This window comes from Elgaria multicarinata, chromosome 5 (assembly GCF_023053635.1).
Source record: "Elgaria multicarinata webbii isolate HBS135686 ecotype San Diego chromosome 5, rElgMul1.1.pri, whole genome shotgun sequence".
Taxonomy (NCBI): Eukaryota; Metazoa; Chordata; class Lepidosauria; order Squamata; family Anguidae; genus Elgaria; species Elgaria multicarinata.
In genome coordinates this window covers 120,206,157-120,225,514 of record NC_086175.1, presented here as the reverse complement: position 1 = coordinate 120,225,514, position 19,358 = coordinate 120,206,157, and positions in this window count along the sequence as shown.

Genomic DNA, 19,358 nt, shown 5'->3' with positions numbered 1-19,358 from the left:
GTTATTATTATTATTATTATTATTTATTTATATAGCACCATCAATGTACATGGTGCTGTACAGATAACACAGTAAATAACAAGACCCTGCCGCATAGGCTTACAATCTAATAAGTTGTAGTAAACAATAAAGAGGGAAGGAGAATGCAAACAGGCACAGGGAAGTGTAAACAGGCACAGGGTAGGGCAAAACCAACAGTGTAAAGTCAGAACAAACTCAATATTTGAAGGCTATAGGGAAAAGAAAAGTTTTGAGCTGAGTCTTAAAAGCAGTGATTGAGTTTGTAGTTCTCAAGTGTTCTGGAAGAGCGTTCCAGGCGTAAGGGGCAGCAGAAGAAAAAGGACGAAGCCGAGTAAGGGAAGTGGAGGTCCTTGGGCAGGCGAGAAGCATGGCATCAGAGGAGCGGAGAGCCCGAGCGGGGCGATAGTGTGAGATGAGAGAGGAGAGATAGGCAGGAGCTAGGCAGTGAAGAGCTTTGAAGGTCAGTAGGAGAAGTTTATATTGGATTCTGAAGTGAATTGGAAGCCAATGAAGAGACTTCAGAAGTGGAGTGACATGGTCAGAGCGGCGGGCCAAGAAGATGATCTTAGCGGCAGAGTGGTGGACAGAGACCAGCGGACTGATGTGAGACGAAGGAAGGCCAGAGAGAAGAAGGTTGCAGTAGTCCAACCGAGAGATAACCAGTGCGTGAACGAGAGTCTTGGCAGAAGAGACAGACAAAAATGGTCGAATCCTGGCAATATTATACAGGAAGAAACGACAGGATTTAGCTACTGCCTCGATGTGAGGAGTAAAGGAGAGCGAGGAGTCAAATATAAAGCCAAGACTACGAGCTTCCTTGACTGGAGTAAGCGTGACATCGTTGACAGTAAGGGAGAATGAGAGGTGAGGAGAAGGTTTAGGAGGAAAAACTAGCAGTTCAGTCTTTGCCATGTTAAGTTTCAAACGACGATGAAGCAGCCAGGCTGAGATATCTGAAAGACATGCCGAGATACGATCGTGAACATCTGGAGAAAGTTCCGGAGATGAAAGATATAATTGTGTATCATCGGCATACAGGTGATATTGGAGGCCGTGAGATTGAATGAGCTTGCCCAAGGGCAGCATGTATAGAGAGAACAACAACGGGCCAAGCACCGAGCCTTGCGGAACCCCAACTGAAAGGGGAAAAGAGGAGGACGAGCTGCCGTTAGCCGACACGCTGAAAGAGCGACCCTCTAGATAGGAGGCGAACCAGTTATAGACAGAGCCACAGAGTCCAAGGTCGTGGAGGGAATCTAAGAGAAGATCGTGATCAACCGTGTCAAAGGCTGCGGTTAGATCAAGGAGAATAAGAACAGAATAATGGCCTTTAGACTTGGCAGTAAGAAGATCATTGGTGATCTTGGTAAGGGCTGTTTCAGTGGAATGCAAAGGACGGAAGCCAGATTGAAAGGGATCCAGAGCAGAGTTATTAGAGAGAAAGTCAAGACAACGAGAGTAGACCAGACGTTCCAGGATCTTTGAGACAAAGGGCAAGAGGGAGACAGGTCGGTAGTTAGACAGGGATAGTCGATCAAGAGTGGAAAAGAGGAAAAAACACACAAGCTCCACTCAAGGTTACCAAATTCTTATTAATGACCAGTGGAGACAGAAACCAGTCAGGTAGCCTTGTGAAACACTATCACTAGGTGACAGTTGTAGAGAGCCAAATGCCACTGGTGTCACATCAGAGACAATGGAATAGCCCTGCTTCTCTTCCTTCCCTATGTTGTGCTGCCTAATGAAGTGGCTGCCATTCCAGCTTCCAGGAACTAAATGCAACTGGAGACGCTTATCCCTGCTACTACAGCTTTTACATTTTGTGTGTGACTCTACCTGCAAACATATGACAAAGGCATCCCAACAATAACTAAAGAACCACCGTGACTATCACTGGGATTAATAAACACTACAAGTTATACGATGTCTTACAATAGGGTTATTTCTCGATGCAATTCCCCATCTTGTCTTTTACATATAGAATTGAGAGATAAAAATCAAAATTCAATAGGAATACAGTAAAGAAGATATATTGAACATCTATTCAGTTACTATTCATATGGTTTCCTATTCACTTTCTCTTCCAAGTTTAATCTTCTTTACATTATTGGACTTTCAATCATCTCTGACTCTGGACCTGAATACAGTATGTATATATTATTCTTCCGTTTATGTTTCTTTCAACTCTTCCTCCTTTTTTTTCCCACAAGTAAAACTGAAAGGAAAGACAGGAATACCTGCCCCCTTTTCCATAAACATTAGAATAATGATGAATGGTTCTGTGTAGTCGTGAATCTTTGACAGGCAGTTTCACAAAACCTGAAGACCAGTATGCTCTGTAACTTCTTAAATTGACGGTGATGATTTATTTAAAATATTTCTCGGCCGACTTGCAAGGGAGAAACCCTCCCAAGATGACACTAATAAAACACACAATTATAGTGTGTTTGCTGTGTCATGTAGTGGTGGTGGTGGTGGTACATTCAGCAAGTATAGTTATGTTTTCTCTGTCTTAGAATGCAATCCTAAGCACACTTATTTGGATGTAAGTACCAGTAAACTGAGTGGGACTTATTTCTGAGTAAACATGCATAGTAAAGCACTGTTAGTAGTTCTTGTGATTAGATCTCTAATGTGGTAATCCTCCTCCTCTCTATTTCTAGTATTTGGGGTAAGTGAAATACTATGTAGCCAAATTGGCAACAACCATATGTAAAAAGGGTGGCATCAGCAGTTGTGTGGGAACTCCAAGGACTGCAAAAGTACTACTACTAAAACAACAAATTGGCCATCAATTTGGATGGCTTTACAAGGAGCTTGGATAAATTCCTGGAGGCAAAGGCTATCAATGGCTACTAGCCCTGATGGTTATGTGCTACCTCCAGTATCCTAGGGCTCCATCACATCTACATGTTTGACCTCAAATTATCCACATTCATTTCCATAACATGTAAAAGTCTGATCACTTACACCTTTGCGCTTTTACATTTCATTCATCTTTACACCTCTCCTCTCCTGCACACCAGCGTATCACTGTTGCTCCATTGAGATACACTCTTAGATCCTCCTCCGACATTTTTGTGAACCGCCCAGAGAGTTTCGGCTCTTGTAATAAATAAATAGATAAATAAATAAATTCATTGGTTGGTGGTAGTTGGCTATCTCGCCCTGGAGAGTGTGGCAGGGTTGTGTAAATCTCATTGATTTCAACTGCATTTACATCCAATTCATACTAAAATCCCATCCATGCTTACCTTTGAGTAAACTCCATTGAACAGAGACAGGCTTACTAAAATAAAGTTTACTCAAAGTTAAGCATGCATAGGATATTAGTATGAATTGCATGTAAATGCAGTTGAAAGCAGTGGGATTTACTCTTGAGTAAGGGAATCAGCAGATCTGTAGTTTATGAACTTGAAGATGCATGGCTTCAAAGGAATGGAAGATTGATCCTTCACACTTGAGAACTACCAGGAAAATGGGTTAAGGGGGGAAATTTAAAAAATCATAACAAATCAAGGGATGACCCAATCTGATTTATTTATTTATTTATTTATTACACTTATATACCGCTCCCATAGCCAGGGCTCTCTGGGCGGTTTTCAAACTTGGAGTGGCTAAAGCCCTTTTTAAGAGCTATCTGTGCCAATTTTGATCCCTTTATCTTTAAAAACGAGGGCCCTGCAGGCAAGGAGGGGCATCCACATTTATTTTAAGGTGAAAATATACCCCTGGTCATGCCTACTTAGGAATAAGAACATAGAGTTAAATGGGACCTCTCTCCCTCCCACTTCACGGTTGTGTGGAGAATTGCAATACTCTCCTCTTTTGTTAGTGAGACCTCCCTTAGACACACACGCCCCCAACAAATAATGGGATGGTCAGATAGAACACAACCACAGAAATCCATGGGAGGGAGGAGAGCATTTATTTTGCAGGGAGGGAACATAATCCAGACTTTCTGCACTCCAAAAAGAAATGAAACATGGAGGATAATAGCTGAAATGAGTGTAGGACATGGACAATGTCATGTGGGTACCAGGCTGCAAAACTGCATACCAGGCAGGGGGAGTGTGTGATACATTGCTGGTGTGATGGAGACCCGAGGCAGTAAGCCTATATGCACCAGTTGCTGGGGAACATGGATGGGAGGGTGCTGTTGCACCATGTCCTGCTTTGTTGGTCCCTGGTTGACAGCTGGTTGGCCACTGTGTGAACAGAGTGCTGGACTAGATGGACCCTCGTTCTGATACAGCAGGGCTCTTCTTATGTTCTTCAGAAGAATTTTCTGTGGCCAAATATTTCTTAGAGAAACAGAGCAACCCAAACGTGTTTCAAAAACATCTACCAGCAAAGTAGCCTTTGCAGATACCAATCAACTTCTGGCTGCTGCAAAGACTTTTGCCTGCAGCACAGTTAGCGGTGCAACAACATTTTTAGTTCTCACTCAGATCAATTGCTTGTAGAGACTTTCAGTGACTCATAAGAGCTTAGGATTTCCACCCCCTGCATTTGAAAAAGAAAGGACAACTCACATTACTTCTGATAAATTTGGTAAAAAAGCTGGGGTACAGGACCTCAGACCCGGGGATCATATTTGACCATCCTGGGGCCTAATCTGGCCTTCTGGGGTTCTTCAGCTGCCCACACCCCTTCCCCCCAACCACTGATCATTTAGTATTTACCAGCTTTTGTGCAGACCCCACCTCCACCCCCTATTCTGAAAGGTTGAAATATCAGTCTATGAGTCCGAGCAGAAACACACTCCCTCTCCCGCTTCAGCTCCATGGCCAGTATCAGCAGCCAGTTAGTGTTTTCCACTCCCCCAAGCACTGTGATTGGAGGAGAACATTGTCAGGGACAGTGCTGTGGCAATTCCTAATTGGTTAGCCACAGATGTCAATATCAAAGCAACCCCTCAGCCCCCTCAGCATCTTCCAAATATGGAGATACACACACACACACACACACACACACACACACACACACACACACCATTGATGCCTAAAAAATAGTAAGATCATTACAGAGACTTTAGAAGCACACATCGGGCATGTCTCCGCTCTGAGATTATTCGATGGGTTTGGAAGTGGCTAATCTCTGCTCTGGAAGGTCGAATGCTCCGCTGATGTTCATGGTTAACAGATAATTCCGGAGTGGAGTGCACACCCCTAATCTCTGCTGTTCTATGATTTTATGGTTATGTGATAGCTGTTATAAAGTATCAAACATCGCTGGGCATAAAGGGTTGAGCAATAATCAGCTGCTCCATATAAATATTAGCTCCCCACCCCCAAATTTAGTGGACCTTTCATTATTACAGAATACATATAAATAAGTAGTAACTTCATAAAGCATCACTCTTACTTGCAAGCCGAGAAGCAGGAAGAAAAAAATTGATGGACAACACCCTTGCATCTAGAAATATGCTATTCTGATCATTCACAGAATAATGGTTTGCTTTAATAAGAAGAAAAACAACCGCAATACACCCACCTTGTGGATGTGGACAAGGCTTTTGATCCGTCACAGTGGACAATATTAACTACACTGGAGAGAAGGCTTACATTTATGAAATGATAAAAGCACTTCAGTGCTAGCAGAAGGAATGAAAGGCTGTCATTTGGATGGCCACCGAGCAAGAACCACCAGGCTCCAAAATATTAAATTGTCACCTAAAAGAAACCATCAAAGAGATGGGAACATTTGTGAATGGGGGTGAATTAATGCATCTGACTCAATAAAATCGAGCAAGGTGGTAGGTGGGGGACCCAAAAAACCCAGGAGGAAAGATGACAGAAGTTAGGTAAATAATGGCTATTCTGTCATGCCCTGCCTTGCCTGGGCGTGGGGAAGCGTTTGTGGGTGGGGTGGTGGAACGAGACGTGCCCTCCTGCCATTGGTAGGGCACCTCTGGGCCTCAAGGTGGGCAGGGGAGGACGAGGCTTTAAAAGAAGGCTGACCCCCTTCTCACCTCCTCTTTCGCTGTGCGGCTCCCTCCCTCCCTCCCTGTAGACAGTGTGGGCTTGCTGGTTGCCTTTTATGGGGCTGAGTAGGAATTTTTTACTCATATACTGAATTGTACATGAGTTTTTTCACCTAATCCACGCTGTAAAACAGTTTGGGAGTATTAATTAGGATAGTCTGCTTTAATCGGGTCACATTGTGGCGCTAGGTACGGGCATCCAGAGGGATTGCGAATTGGTGAGCATTCTCGGGCGCTGTTCAAGGTGACTGGTAAGTCCGAGGCTCTCAGCTTTGAGCTCAGCAGCCTAGCTAGGGAGATAAGACTTAGCTTTGGTGCCAACCCTACACACCCACTCTGAACCAGGCGGTCTGAGTTGGGGGTGACAAAGGAAGGCTCGCCTACCCCACAAGGGGAGGCCTGTGGGAAGACGATTGCTGCAGTGCCTGCTCACAGGCCATGAATGTCTCACCCGACCTGAGGGGACTCTAAACAGGCCAGACTGGATGCCCGATTTAGCGATCATTGCAGATCGCTAAATAAATACGTGGCCCTGTTTAAACCCAGCTATTGTTGTCTGTCTTGTTATTTATCCACCTACACTCCACAAACTACAGTTGACAAATCCTAACTTAGGCCCAGCACAAGACAAGGTCTCTGCCTTGACAGCGTCCTGTTGCTGCCACTTTCCTGATGAACCTCAGGCTTTCGCTGCTGAGGGACGGCAGTGGGTAATCCAGATGGCTGGATGCAGTGCAAGCTTTCCAGTGGCCTGCCCCCTGCCCTCTACGTGGCTTCTGGAGACCAATCAGGGATCACCATCCATCCTGGAATGCCCCTGTCTTCAGGTCAGACCGTGGAAGGGCCATGATGACTTCACTTCAGCTGTAAAAGTTGGGGTAGGTGACCGGCTTTTTAAATATGCAGCTTTGTGGGAAAGCCCCGTGGTGGAGGCGATTCGGTGGCTGCTTCGTATAAGTGATGCAGCGCTGATTCACAGCCACTGTGGGGTTGAGATGTATAGACTGACCCTAGGTGAATGGGGTGGTGAAGTTTTTACACTATTCTTGGTGGGAAGGATCATATTATATCATGTCCCTGAGTTTGGGTGGTTTATTTTCCCATCCCACTTTTGTTTCTGATCAGCACACTCCTCTGGTGGTCAGGGAACTGCCCTCAAACATCCATTTCCCCCCTTCTGTCAGGGCTGCTTCTAGTTCCTCAAAGAGAAAGGATGCTTTGCATATGCTCAGAGGCACACTGATATTTACTGTGAAGTGGCATGTCCCTGAGGCCAGTGCTGACTCCAAAGATTCTGACGGCTTTTGGGCAAGACACACTCAATAGACTTTGCAGCCTCCCTCAGTAAATCTACCTTCTCACCATTCTTGTCACCAGCTGCTATTGCTGCTCCTTGGAGATGAGCAAATCATCAAAATTTGAGCTCATTGATGTTTCTCTGAATTCCATCTCAAAGCTCGTTCTGACTCAATTCTGTAGCAGACTGGGAGCTTCCCCTCCCCTTCTTTACCTGAAAATTCATGCACATTTTCCTGCCTATTTTGGGTATCTTTCAAGTGTACAAATTCATCTTCCATTGATTAAAGCATCTTTGTGCACAGTTTTCAAATGTACACATGCAGTTGAATGCTTTTTTGGTGGTGGTGGTGGTGGTGGTGGAGGGGGAGGAGGAGTCTGCAAATCACATTGTAATCTTGGAAAATAATAATAATAATAATAATAATAATAATAATAATAATAATAATAATAAGCTGCCCCATAGCCAAATCTCACTAGGCAATTTACAAAGATTGAAAACATCCAAAATAGAATATGCAAAATTTAAAAATATAACCCCACCACACACATAAACAGAAAGTACACACAGAAACAACATACTGTATATCTAAAATCAATTTTGAACAACCACTCAAACCATAAGACAAATCCAGAATCAATTAAAACTCACCATATGATGCCAAATGCCTGGGGAAAGAGAGAAGTCTTGACCTGGAGCCAAAAAGATAACCATGTTGACACAGGCAGGCCTTGTTGGGGATATCATTCCATAATTGGGAGGCCATCACTGTTAAGGCCTCTCTGTTGTTTCTGTCCTCTGAGCCTCCCTCAAAGTAGGCACCAAGAAGAGGACCTTAGAGGTTGAGTGTATGGGTAGATTCTTCTCAGGAGAGGCTCCCACCCTTTCATGTTCTCCTGCAGTCTTCTTCCCCACAACTGCCCATCACCTCTCTCCAGTTTCACCCACTGAATTGACCGGGGAGTGGGGTGTCTTAAGACCCTGAAAGAAATCCTGGAAGAGACATCCAACTTCACCTCACTGAGTTGGCATGGGTGTGTGTATCCTGCCTAGTGCACCAAAATACCTGTCCTAACTGAGGAAGATAATGAAGCTCATTATTATTATTGTTATCATCATCATCATCATCATCATCACCACCACCACCAACACTGTGGGTGATGCTTTACTTCATAGAGAAGAAAGTCAGTGGATGCTGGAGGCTCTAAAGGAGCTATCCAAAGTGCTGAACCCTTATCCTCAAATGGATTTAGCACTTTGGATAGCTTCTTGGAGGGTCTGACTGAAATCTAGACTGGATTCTTTGCCCCACTGATATAGGAGGCACCAGCCCCTACTGGAGAACTTGTTTCTGACAGGGGAGGTCTAAGAGAAAACAGGCTCCCCAAGTTCTTCACACTAGGGAGAGCAGTATTTCATTGAAGGTTCTATATGTGGTGCGCCGGTGCGCGTGTGTGGTTTTGCAAGAGTTCAAAAGAGAACACTCTCAGAAAAAACATATTGTGATAAATGTAGGCCTGTCAACTGACTAAAGATGTTTTAATAAATTATCATCCAGTTGTAAGAATGATTAATCACTTATGCAAGTAAATTTGCATAGATCTGTATTTTACCAAATCATAGCTAGGTGGAAAGAAGCTTTGTGTTCATTTGTACGTTTGCGCAATAAGCCTCCTGTAGCCAAGATGGCATGTGTGTTGCCATGAGATTAGAACCCATGGCACTGTGCACAGTGCCAAAATTATAAAGCAGCTATCCAAGGTCCTGAACCTATTTGGGGGATAGGGTTTGGATAGCTCTTTTAGCAGTCTGGCTGGTTCTGACTAAAACCCAGAGTGGATTTACTGTCCTACCAAAAGCAGAGCCACCAACCTCCACTGACCTGGATGTACATCCTTTGACGCTAAAAGTATACTGGATACGAGAGTGATAATAATCATCCACTCCTTCCAGCATCACACATAATCTCAAACAGGGCAGATTCAGCCTGTGATGGAAAGAACAGTCCCTCCTTCCAGTTGGTTGAGTCTCCTATCCCCCCTGTTATCTTCAAAGTATGTTTGCATTGGGAAGGGCAATGGTGCATAGGGGAATCCCATCTGTGATCTTTGATCACAGATCAGTGGCATCAGTGGGGGTTCCTCCAGGGTGGGGGCATGGAGCCCAAGTCCCACCTTCTGGAGGAATCGAAGGAAGCCATGCAAATCAGATGGGGGAACCACTGCGGACCAGCTTAGGTCCACAGATGAGAGGGATCCCATCTCTGTTAGATAGATAGATGGATAGACGGACGGACGGATGGATGGATGGTATGTCAGAAGAATCCAGCTCTATCCTCCATTTGTTTATTTATTTATTACATTTTTATACCACCCAATAGCTGAACCACTCTGGGAGGTTCACAAAAATTAAAACCATGGAAAGCACACAAAACAACCAACAGTCTAAAAACAGAAATACAATATACAATATAAAAAGCAGAACCATGATAAAAACCAGCCAGCAGAAATTGATATAGATTAAAATATGGAATTAAAACAGCAAAATGTAAATTTAAGTTAAATTAGGTGTTAAAATACTGAGAGAATAAAAGGTCTTCAGCTGGTGACAGAAGGAGTTCAGTGTAGGCGCCAGGCGAACTTCTCTGGGGAGCTCGTTCCATAGCCGGGGTGCCACAGCAGAGAAGGCCCTCCTCCTAGTAGCCACCTGCCTCAATTCCTTTGGCAGGGGCTCATGGAGAAGCTAACCTTACTCTGCACGTGATGAGTCAGGCCAACTTGTGGTTCCCCCCCCCCCGCTTTTTGCACTATGTAGCAAAATCCGCACATAATTCCATAAGAGGGTTCACAACAATTTATGTAATTTACATTAATGGGTCACATATATTGTACTGTCACCCATTCAACTTCCCCCTGCATATATTTTCCAGTCTCAGCAGATGCTTGTCCATTTTGCTATGAATAATTTTGCATAAATTTCAGGAAATTTTTAAAAAAGAAAGAAAAGAAAAAAGAAAAAAAATGATCCAAAAATCCACAGACTCCACACAACCTGAGGAGGCCAGTCCACAGTGGATTCTGCATGTTGGATTCATTTTAACCAATATCATATTTCTCCAGCTTGTCAACAAAAAAGGGTGAGAAAGTATTAAGGATGTATGAGAATTTTGGTTTTCCTTCCAAAAGATGCAAGCATGCCCTGTTCAAAGCCCCAAACCTGATTGTGAAGGTGAGCCCATGTCACCTGAAAATGTCTGTAAGATTGCTGGACATGCTCGTGTTTGATTTGCACAACTTTTCTAGTTTGATTTTGCTCAAATTTCCAAATCTGTGCAACTTTTCTAGTTTGATTTTGCTCAAATTTCCAAATTTGTGCAACTTTTCTAGTTTGATTTTGCTCAAATTTCCAAATTTGTGCAACTTTCCCCATAGACTGAATCAACCCTGCTTTAGGCAATGGAGGAAAGTTGTACAAATTAGGAAATGTGCACAGATTTGGGGAAATTTGCACAAATTCCATGTGGGTCCTCATTTCACCTTAGCTCCTGTATCCCATGTGGCCACTCTGCCTTTACTGGTTGTGTTGCACTCATGGACCCCACCAGAGCTTTTGTGCTTCCAAAGAAGGGGCAGAAAAGCTCATTTCTGGTTCAGGACAAGTGAGCAGAGTTCCCTTTGGTAAGCTCATTTCACCTGATCCATTGTGCAAATGAACATTTTCTGCTTGTGTTGGATTTTTTTTACAACTACCACCACCACCACCACCACTGCATAAGTGATGGGTTCTGCAAGTGCATGGGCCAATAGGATATTACTCTTGCTATTCATTTTGTCTGAACACAGGATCCTTTATATTTTGCAGGGCTCTTAAGCTCAATAAGCTTTTTGTTGAATATGCATGGGGTGCTAAGTTTACTATTTGTATTTCCTTCAAACATTAAATAAACATGAATGAAACTCAGAATATATCTTTACTGGATGGCATGGCTAATAGGATTAAAATGCACACATGTGCTTTGGAAACATGTGTTGAACAATCCTCCCTTCCCAGAACTGTGCCGAATGGGGGAGGGCGTCGAGGGGGGTCTTCATCTTTTGCCAACCTTCAAATTCCACTGGCCACAGGTGTTCATTCATTTTAATGAGCCCTGTCCTCCCAGGATTCCCTCCAGAACGGGAAGCTCAGCACTCGTGTATAATTGTCCCTGCTGTGCAGGAGATGGGTTTGCAGTGTATGCTGTAGGGGACAGCTTAGAAATTTAACGACGGCATGCATAAACATTGGCCTTCGACGCTGCTCTCCCTGCCAGTGTGCTGAGTGTAAAGGTCGGCGAAAGCACTATCGCTGTCCAGTAGATAAGCTGACGCCATCTGGGTATCGTGGCCGCATGAGAAATATCACAGAGAAACGGCTGACGGTCCTCAGGGCATGAGGACCATGACGGCTCCCATATTCACACATCCTTTTTTCTCCATATGCTGTACCATTTCATAGGATCACAGAATTATAGAAGAGGAAGAAGAGAGAGCAAAGGTGCAGGAACAGGCAAAGGACACTTCAGGGCCTGCTCCAGGTGGACTTTCCCCCATCCCCCCCCCCAGGGCTAACTGACATCTTGACCCTGTGGGGAAGATGCTCCTGGTGGTTCCACCTAGACCTATCCTGCAATTGGAGTCCCCCAGGGGAGAGCCTTCAGTGTGGTGGCCCCCCCTCCTATGGAATTCCCTGCCTCTGGAGGTCAGGCAGGTGCCAACTTTTTATTCCTTTTGGCGCCTCCTGAAAACGTCATTGTTCCAGGAAGCCTTTCCTTAATGACCAGCCATGGTTCACTTTTCATTTTGCTTCTTTTAAAATCTATTTAAAGTGTTTCATTCTGTTTTTATTTTATCTTGTACACCGCTCTGATATTTTGAACAGGGAGCGGTATATAAATATTGTAAATAGAAAAATAAATAAAAATAAAAGACAGAGCAAGGGGGACAGGAGCGGGCAGAGGAAACATCAGGGCCTGTTCCAGTTCAACTCCCCTCCTTCAGGAGCTGGGCAATCCCATCAGCTCTATTGCCAGTCTACTTAATCTCTCTCTCTCTCTCTCTCTCTCTCTCTCTCTCTCTCTCTCTCTCTCTCTCTCTCTCTCTCTTTTCCCCCTCTTCCCTTCCCAAATCTCTTTCCTTGTGTGTCTTTTCTTTTTTTTTAGATTGTAAGCCTGAGGGCAGGTACTGTGTCTTCTTTCCTAATTAATTGTAAGCCACTCTGAGAGCCTTTTTTTGGCTGAGGAGTGGGGTAAAAATATGATAAATAAATAAGTATAATAGAGTGGAAGGGGCCTATAAGGCCATCAAGTCCAGCCCCCTGCTCAAGCAGAAATCCATGTTAAAGCATTTCCCCTATGTTTCTTCGAGTTGTGATGAGCTATTGCCTTTTATTTTATTTGCACATGGGACCTGTGATAAAATGTGGTAGCAGGTGGACTGACCCTCCTCCAGGATATTATAGCTGTATGGGGTTATAGAACTACATTCTGGTCTCCACCCCACGCCCAAACTTCCGAATCTTTCTGATGCTCAATATTCTCTGGCCATTGAGAATGTTTGTTGCTTTTCAACAGTTGGGGGTAAAGGTTTTGTGTGTGTGTGTGTGTGTGTGTGTGTGAGTTGCTTCCATAGGAATCCAACCTTATTTGAATCTATTGAGGATTTCTTCAGCATCTGTAGTCACTACCTCTGCCTTTTGCTTTCTTTCTCATTAGCCCTAATGGGGTCCATTTCTGTCACCACTAAAGATGTCGGAGGAATCCATTTTAAGGGTGGAACTTGGTGAGGTTTTGCCAGCTCCCCCCTCCTCCCGGATGCCATCTCACTGATCTCTAAGCTGTCTCAACTCAGTGTATGCTGAGTTGGGAAAGCTCAGAGTTTCCTGGTCTTCTTTGTGTGTGCAAATCCTGTTTTGCACAAATTTGCGGCTGAGAAAAAAAATATATGGAAATCACTACTTGCACAAAATTGTGGAAATGAATAGTGCAATTTGAGCAAAAATGCAGGCGTAAATGGGCCTTTGTGCCTGCATTTTATGCAAATTGTGCAATATAAGGCCGCAATTTCACACAAATAGTGATTCCCATAAATATTCCGAGCCACAAATTTGCACAAATCACAGCTTGTGGAAACAAAAAAGGAAAGAAAGATGTGAGCTCTCTCCAGGTGACCGTAGACCATCTGGAGACTTGCCCGCATGTATGCTGGGCTTGGGCAACCAGTGGCAGTCCAACGATCAGAGCTTGGGGGAGTTTGCCTACCCCTACTCGGCACTCACAATCTGAGTTCACTCACAGAGGGGGTGTTCTGGGCAGTTTTTACAGGTAGACTTGATGTAGATGAGAATAGATGTAACTTTCCCAAGGAGAAGACTGAGGGCCGAACTACACATTACTTTAAAGATATAGATAGCAGATACATAGGGTCTCCCCTTTTTCTAACCTCTAAAATAATTGCAGTGAACCCAGTATAGATCAGGACCCTAGTGGGGAGTGTACAGGGGCTTAAATCACTTTGCCCCCTACTGTGTCCTAATTTAGATTGGGCATTCCACACCTGTAAACTGTCCAAAAGCAATACATTTGTTTCAATCTCCCCAACCCCCAGTTGAAAATTTCTGTGAAATTCCCCACCTCTCCCCACTTTCCATGCACAACCCCCCATGAATTGCACACCCCAAAATTCAGCCAAAATTATTGGAATAGCTCTATTTTCAATCAATATACACGCACTGTATTCCGAAGCTCTTGACCCAAACCACTTCCACTACTTCGCCTGTCTGTCTTCACACTGACCTGGTTCACACAACATGACAAGGCAAAGTACAGGTTGAATATGGGTTGAGTGTGGGCTTTTCTTGAACTGAGGTTGTCATTTAATGAAGGCTTGTTGTGTTATGTGAATCCAGCCACTCTGACATACCATAGTTTGTTAAGTAAACCACAGTTCACAACCAAACAACAAGCCATGGATTCTCTTTGTGAGTTGTTATGTTTAACAAACCATGGTTCCTTAGTGCATCTGGGTTCACACAACACAATAACCCATGGTTCAACAACAACCCACACTCAGCCAGTCTGCTTGTCATGTTGTGTGAACCCATTCATTCAATCTGTCTCTCTTATACCTCTCAGGATTCTCAAAGGGGAAGAGATTCTACTCCCTACTGAACTTCACAGTTGTTACTGATATAGTGGGGGGTGGCAGAGAAGTATAAGTTTCAAAAAGCCCTCCCCAGCAACTCCACTCATTTTGGATTCTAAATACAGCACACTACTTTGAGCAAATGTTTTGTTGTAGTTCTGTTTATTACACATAATCCTTAATACAAAAAATATTATTTTTCATAAACATCACAGTAAATTGGAGATGGTCAAATACCACTTCTTTTTGAAGCAAAATTATGACTTGTTTCATTGGGGGTCTATTTGAACTCAATATAAAATTAGAAAAGTTATTTTTATAAGCACAGCAGGATTTAAACACCCCTTCTCTCAGCCCTCGTAAAAGATAAAGCTTTCCATTTAGATACAAAATACTTTACGATGCCAGTTGCCCTAGAATTGTTGGATCATGCTTTTCAAATCTGAAGTTGCAAAATATTTTATGGCCTTGATGAGAAATAAATTCTACATATTGAAATGCAAGTCATTTCACTTTATCGATCGCATGATATATAATGTATTCTCTCAGCTTTTTTAATGGGTAGGGATAAAATGAAAACAGATTAAGCCTAATCCATTGCTTGCAAAGTTTCTGTAGATGCACTCACTTGCAAGACAATCTGTGAGTCTTGATTTTATAGCTTTAATAAACAAAGAGAGCCACATTTTTCATTTCCCCTTTGGTTTAAAAGAAGGTCTGGGGTCTCTTCCAGTTGTTAATATTAGAACTCTGTGGAACTTGCTTCCTAACATCCCCCTAGTCAAACTTTGAAGTTCTTAGAACCAAACTAGATCACAGAATCATAGAATCATTGAATAGCAGAGTTGGAAGGGGTCTACAAGGCCATCGAGTCCAACCCCTTAATGTGACATTAAGAACATTATTGCAGACTGGGACTGTGGCATGAGGGTGGGGTGGGGTGGGGGCTTTTAATCCTTTGCCACTTCCATAGTTCTGATTAGTCAAGCTCTTGTCTTCAGAGGATTCATAGAATCATAGAATCATAGAATAGCAGAGTTGGAAAGGGCCTACAAGGCCATCGAGTCCAACCCCCTGCTCAATGCAGGAATCCACCCTAAAGCATCCCTGACAGATGGTTGTCCAGCTGCCTCTTGAATGCCTCTAGTGTGGGAGAGCCCACAACCTCCCTAGGTAGCTGATTCCATTGTCGCACTGCTCTAACAGTCAGGAAGTTTTTCCTGATGTCCAGCCGGAATCTGGCTTCCTTTAACTTGAGCCCGTTATTCCGTGTCCTGCACTCTGGGAGGATCAAGAAGAGATCCTGGCCCTCCTCTGTGTGACAACCTTTTAAGTATTTGAAGAGTGCTATCATGTCTCCCCTCAATCTTCTTTTCTCCAGGCTAAACATGCCCAGTTCTTTCAGTCTCTCTTCATAGGGCTTTGTTTCCAGACCCCTGATCATCCTGGTTGCCCTCTTCTGAACATGCTCCAGCTTGTCTGCATCCTTTTTGAATTGTGGAGCCCAGAACTGGACGCAATACCAACCCCTTGTGCCCAGAAGAGGAAGCTCTAGTATTATTGGTGGTGGGAGAGGCATCATAGAAAGACATCATGAGGCTTCCACCTCCCTCCAGAAAGATCACAGAGGTTGGCTTCCCTGCATAATGAGGAAGTTGCATTCCTATCCTAGGACATTGAGGACTCCGAGGACTCCAGCCATCAGGACATAAGTATGACACAGTCATTCCCACATTATTGCAGCTTGCTTCTGCTAAAACAGGCCAAGGCCCTTTAAAAGACAAGGCATCAGTCAGTGTAGAGGCAGGACTAATCAGAGTAGAGGAAGCCAAATTCCTATTTAAGGCGTAGTGTTGATCTGCTCCTTGTTGGAGCAATGTACAAATAAGCGTGTCTGGCTTTCAGTCCCATCACCACCCATCTGTGGTGCTGAATTCTTCCTGACTTGCTTTCTTGTGAAACCTGACCTACCCACCCCCTTCTAAAGACCTGATCCATAGCACAGCTTTGCAACCCGAGCTCAGTGATGTGGAGCCCTCACCCCAACTGAGGCAGTGCAGGGGTTTGACAGGACTCATGGCCTGAAATGGTACACAGTCTAGATTGTCCTTCCACATACCTGGATGTGATTGTAAGTCAAAATTCTTCTCTCTCTCTCTCTCTCTCTCTCTCTGTGTGTGTGTGTGTGTGTGTGTGTGTGTGGAGGGGTGGGGTTTATCAGCGCATGGGAGCACTCATGCACATCAAAGAAATTCCACTGGAGAGTACACAAGCCAAGAGTGAGATTGTGAACTCATTGCCATCATAATAAACCACCATTTCATGTGACATCTGGATGCAGCCATTGTGAGTTCAATAATGTGTACAGCAATGACAATGTTTCCTCTTCAAAGATGTCAATGGCTTTTATTTTGTTTTTATTCTTTCTTCTTGCTGAATAGCAATATTGCAGGGGTCTGAGAGAGGGGTAGACTCCAGACCCCATTTTCTAAGCTGTTGCACTTACCAGACTCTGCTTGCCCAGTAGCCTGTAATGTTGTGTGAATGGCCTCTTTACAGCCACCATTTATGCAATATTACATTTGCAGAAAAGCCACCACTTTTTCACAACATGGCAGTTCATAGAGGGGGTGGGCATCCACTGGGCACCTGCCAGGGGCCCACCGACTGCTCAGCGGCTTATTCAAAGAGCCAAACAGGGGTGGCTGGCCAGTGACAGCTCAGCGAGTGCTCAGGAGCACCGATGGAGGTGAGTCCATCCTTCTGTATTGCTGAAGTTTAAAAGACTGCTGTAAAATATCATACAATGTGACCCTATTTTTTATGAAGTCATCAGGAAAGGGAGGAGGAGGGCATTTTGGGAGAAATCATAATATACATTGGAATTTGCAATCAAATGTATGCATTCTTTTGTGGGGGTAAGGCCACCTTGAGGCCCAGTATTGGGCAGAAGGCGGTATACAAATAAATATAATAATAATAATAATAATAATAATAATAATAATAATAATAATAATAAGAAGAAGAAGAAGAAGAAGAAGAAGAAGAAGAAGAAGAAGAAGAAGGCCCACTGGGAGCCAGGGTGGTGTATTGGTTAGAGTATTGGATTGGGACTTAGGAGACCTGGGTTCTAGTCATGACGACGATGACGACAACGATGATGATGATGATGATGATACAATGGGCTTACCTCTGTTTAAAGTTGCATATAGGAGTGGTTGCAATCCAGTAAACTACTTTTCCCTTGCAGGTAGACCCAGTGGAAGCTGGTGGGGCTCTAAATCCATTCTGGGTTCTAATCAGAACGAGCCAGAACTCTAGGGGGTCTATCCAAGGTGCTGAACACTAACTCCCAAAATAGAGTTCACCGTGGTTCTGACTATAATCCACAATGGATTCATTGCATTACTAAAATAGTAGCCACCACCCTCCACCGAAGAAAGATCTTAGATTACACCAACCTTCCAAGGCCTGGTGCCCTCTAGCTGGGATGGACTACAACTCCCATTACCCACAGCTAGCTTGGACATTGGTCATGATGTCTTGGGGCAATGGAGTTGCAGTCCAAATGATCTGCAGGGTACCAAGTTGGGAACGGCTCAACTATATGACTCACTATAGCCCTTCCCAAATTGCAAACCTGGCCATTACAGAGTTAAATATTGGAAGATAAGTTCATCTGTCTCCATTGGGGAGCTCAGAGCACCCTGAACATGCCCTGGAATGAAGTGGTAGGTCAGCAGTTAAGAAAATCAGGTACACGCTTTACATTTTTTGGAGCTGAACTTTTGCCTCCTCTGAGAAGAGTCATGTGTGTATATAACTCACCAGCACTGCCTGCTGAGATATGCCCTAGCCAATTTCAATCATGTCAGAGAGATAAATGGGTGGCTAGTGGATATTAAACTAAGTGAAAGAGCAGATTATCCTTTGGTCTGTCTTGTGAGCACATGCACTAGTTTCTGTCTACAGGGGAAGGGGGAGCACAGAAGAAATCAGCTTGCAGAAAGAGATTCTTCTGGTTGGGTTGCCTGTTCAGGATGTTAATTAAAAGAGTTATAGTGGTGGAGATAGCGAGAGGCCCAGTCATTCATAATATCTATCTATCTATCTATATCTATCTATCCCACCTTTTATGGAACAAATGGAAGTGGCTATTGATAAAAAAAATTAGCAACTTAAAAAAGATCAGAAATAGAAAGAGAATGGAGAGAAGACTAAATGGGGAAAACAGGCAACAGATGGAGAGAATTGGGGAGATATTGCCAATACAGCAACAGAAAAAGCTGCCCTAAATGGGAAGTCAGCCATGACCCAACTCCCCTCCCCTGCACAAAAGAGTTGCATCTTGTTTAGATGGGGAAATAAGTAAACAAAACACACTTAATGGTGGGCAGGATCAGCCCAAAGCATTTGAGCAAAAGAGGAGATTGTGTCCCTCCATTCCATACACAGAAGCCAACCGGTGGAGGCAGGGGGCTCCGATTTCAGTGGTGCTGTGAATCCATGCCAGGTTTCAGTCAGAACCAGCCAGAATTCCAAAGGGGCTATCCAAGGTGCTGAACCAAAAAAAAAATCTCCCAATAGGTTCAGTACCTTGGATAGCTCCTTGACATCCCCTTTGGCCCTAATCTCTTTTTGTGGGCGGGGGGGAGGAGATGCTTAAGAGTCCACCTTAGGGAATGGTAGGACCATTTCTCAAGAGACCCCCCCACACACACTGACTGAAACTCATAGTGACTGCACATCCCCACCAAAATCTGAGCCATTAGCCTCCACTGAAGCCAACTGGGAGGAGGTGATTCATAATAAATCGAACACTAATGCCACCATCCTTCACAATACCTGAGGGCAGCAGGTGTATGTATGGGCAAAT